The sequence below is a fragment of the Callospermophilus lateralis genome, chromosome 5, assembly GCF_048772815.1.
Source record: "Callospermophilus lateralis isolate mCalLat2 chromosome 5, mCalLat2.hap1, whole genome shotgun sequence".
Taxonomy (NCBI): domain Eukaryota; kingdom Metazoa; phylum Chordata; class Mammalia; order Rodentia; family Sciuridae; genus Callospermophilus; species Callospermophilus lateralis.
The window spans coordinates 130481021-130484874 of NC_135309.1; the positions used below are offsets into that span (position 1 = coordinate 130481021).

A 3854-nucleotide genomic window follows, 5' to 3' on the forward strand; every position below is an offset into this window, starting at 1 on the left:
CTATTATTTTTAAAACCTCTACTATTGTTATTATTTTTTTTTTCTGACAGATCCATCCAACCTCCCAATCATGGCATTTTCCTCTGTACTTTGAACTTTATTTCATTTAAGAAATGACTACCTGTGGGTCAAATTTGGCCTGCCATATGTTTTTCTAAGTAAGGTTTTATTGGAACACAGTCAGGGCTACTTTCTTGGCACAGGAGCAGAGTTGAGTAATGGTGCAGAGTGGATGACTTTCAAGGCTGAATTATTTACTGGTTGGCCCTTTATGGAGGCACTTTCCAATCCATGCATTCCTGTATCCTTCTCTTCCCCTAGGCAAGGCCCGAGACCTGTGTTAGTCAGGATTTTCTTGCTGATACTAAAATACATGACAATAACAACTTAGAGAACTAAAACTTTATTTTGGCTCACAGTTTCAGAAGTCTAGTCCATGGTGGACTGACTCATTGATCTGGGCCTGAAATGAGGCAGAATATCATGGTAGACGCACGTGATGGAGGAGTGCTGCGCCACCGTTTTTGTACAAGAAACAGAGAGAGGGGAAGAGGCTGATATAGGATAGATGATGCTGGATACCCAAGGAATTTTCAGGAAGCAGGTTTATTTAAGTTGCAGTGGTCCAGGGGGGCTAATGCCTGAAAATCTCTGGACTCTATGTCTGAAAATTCTTTTAGATTTATATTCAGTGGGGGTCTACATCCAGTGGGAAGTTACATAGCAGTTACTCATGGTCTCATATTTTTAGGTTAGACAGAAGTTTTATGATTTTTTACCAAGGAAAACAAATTGTAACTTTTGCAAAGCAAACTCTTTTTGAGACAGAATCCATTACAACATTTGTCTGCTAACTTGGCATTTAGAAGAGGAAGCTTCAAACCATAATGGACTCTCTACAAAAATCCTGCTGACATTCTTTGTGGAAATCTTATTGACTACATGAGAAAATTATATGTTGCATTTATGGTGGGAGTCCTTGGAGAAGCTTAATTATGGCAAAAGTTTTGGTGGGGCTACATCATTCCCCCATTTGATGCTCACTATTTAATCCTTTAAATCAAAGAATACCATTGTTTCATCTTTTGTTTTTTAAACAAGTAGCTTTTTTTTTTTTTTACAACTAAGCTTGTTAACACTATATAATGAAAATGTACAAAGAATAGTATTGCAGTTTTTGGTTATATTTGAGTCAAAGACATTCATTAATAAGGAATCTTCTAATGAGAATATTCCAGAAATTTCTCTAAGCCATCTGATAAGAACAAATATACTGAATCTGTATGAATATTACCTTACTTTGGAATGTTTTAGCATACATTTGAATTAAACTCAAACATTTTCAAAATAGGTCATAATTTAAAAATGATTTTATATCCAAATTAAACAATTTTAATAAAACGTTCCTTTCCAAAAAAATAATAAAGGAAACAAGGCATTTTGTAAAATGTGGTTCTGAATAAGTCAGAGTAAAAAATACATGTATACTTAACTCCTCCTCCTCAAAAGAGAGACTACCTTCTGCTCTGCAGCCTTGGAAACAAAGTGAAGAACAGCCTATAAGCAACTTAGGGTAGGGGGTTGCCAAAACAAAGCTCAAGCAGTTGAACAATGGATAGTTCAGAAGAATATGTCCAAAGAAACTGATTTTTGTTTTTAATAACTGATACAAAGGTGGCGTCATCCCTCCCAAATAGTAGTGCTCCTGGGGCCTGGCATAGTTCCTTGCTGGACTATTCTATGCTCCTGAGCAAACCCTAATGCTTCTGTTCCAGGAGGGATTGTTTCCCTTTCAGTGTCCAGAGAGCTCTTTGTATGAATGAGGCAAGCACCAACTCCATGGTGTATTTTAAGGCTTGGAATCACAGATTTTTTTTTTTTTTCCAACACAACTAGGTGGAGTCCACAGGTCAATGTCCTGTCTTCAATTTGTTCTAATTTTTTGCCCACATTTATAGATCTAGGACCAGAGACCTTTGCTGTATCATCATAATCACATCTAATGTCAATTCTAATGCATGATTCATATTCTGTGCTGGAAATAGTCTCTGTATTTAATAATAGTAATACCTAGGGCCTGGGAATGTAGTTCAAGCGGTAGCGTGCTCGCCTGGCATGCGTGCAGCCCGGGTTCGATCCTCAGCACCACATACAAAGATGTTGTGTCTGCCGATAACTAAAAAATAAATATTAAAATAATAATAATAATAATAATACCTATACATAAAACAATGAACTGTTAAAACTTTTATGGTCACAAGACATTAATGGTCTTCTGTAGACCAATCAAATGTTTTTAAGGATAATTGTCATGCATCAAATTCAGAGCCCAAATCCCCCAAATCATAAAAAAAATTGCACAATAGAAATAATAACTTAAAATATACATACACGCATATACACACTGTCACACATACTTCTTGTAGAACCATGTTTGGGGAAACTCCATTTGTTTAGTGTCACTGAAGTCCTATATTGCTAAACTGCTGCTCCAGGTATTTTTGTTTGGAAAATCGATCACAGTAGGACACAGTTGTTCATGGGGTGAGCAGAAAAGAAAGATATGCTTGTGGCAACCAGAAAGCTTTAAGGTCTTTGAAGTTTATACAATGGACCTGCAGAAACGTCTATGTGTTCTCAGTATGCATAGTCTGGAGCTGAAATATGATATCAAACCAGTTGCAAAAAGTGTGCAGCAGCTATCTCTTGAGGTCAAACCTGGTACCCAGATAAAGCAAGAAACCTTCAGGATACATAGCTTGTTGGTCTTGTCCCATATTGATGCATAACCTGATCATATGTGAATTTCACAAAAGATACTGTTCTGCTAGTTTGGTATTGAGGATTTGCTCATATTTCTCCCGAATTTTATCTTCAAAGTCTTTTAAGAGCCTCTCACATATTACTCCAACTTGTCGAAGGGTAAAGGTGGGCCAGTCCTTCTTCATCCGGGGGGGAACCTGGAGAATTAGGTGCTGTGAGTGCGGAGGAATGAGGCTCTTTCCAAAGTACAAGCTTCACTCTGATTGAGAACAAATTCTAAATGTTTCCACCCCGGTGACAATCATATTCTTGCTTTATGTTCTGAAAAAGTTGCTCCGGAGTGAGAAGGAGCTGCTTGGTGCCAGGCAGGGAGGACTGCTGGAAAGTCTGCGGCGGGGTCTGCGCCTGAAGCGGTGGCCTAGGCTCCTCGCCCCCGGGCCTGAGGCGGGAGTGTGGCCGGGCAGAGGGGCGCAGAGCCGCCGCTTCGGGGAACCGGGGCTCAGCAGTGCCGCCTGGAACTCCGTGGGCCGCTTCAACGTCGCGCCGCACGCCATGCCGCTGAGGGGACAGGGCCAAGGAGCCGATGCGGCAGCAGCCGTCGCCCAAGCTCTGTGTCCTCAGCGGGCGCAGGAGCCAAGGCGGCTCCCACGGCGGGCGCTTCCAGCCCCCGGCAGGACCCATCGGTTCATCTTAAAGCTTTATATAACGTCTTTCTATCCACAGTTGCTTCTAGGGAGACCTAATAGTTCTAATGCAAAGAGATCCAAATAGGGAAGCAATAAACAAGTTAACTGCACAATACCTACTATGCCAGTTAAACTTCTGAATCCACCAGGAGTAGAAAACCATCCTCCAAAATGTGAGCTTAGATCCCAAGCCTAATAAGCATCCAGCTTTTAACTGACTACATGTGCTAGTTTTCTGATATTGCTAGCTATGTCTTTGACTGTTTGTTATCTCCAAATAGATGATAATGGAGAATTTGAACTGTGGAACTTGACACATATTCCTCTCTCTTCAGCCAGCAGATAATCTAATGCCAATTAGTTTTGAAAGATGCCTGCATCTGGGTTTGTTGTGTGGCTAGGAGT

General features: G+C 40.5%; 1 pseudogene; it reads right to left on the reverse strand.

The window, feature by feature from the left end:
* Nucleotides 1-2745: 2745 nt before the first annotated feature.
* On the reverse strand, nucleotides 2746-3317 carry LOC143399456 (akirin-1 pseudogene; annotated as a pseudogene).
* Nucleotides 3318-3854: the final 537 nt, after the last annotated feature.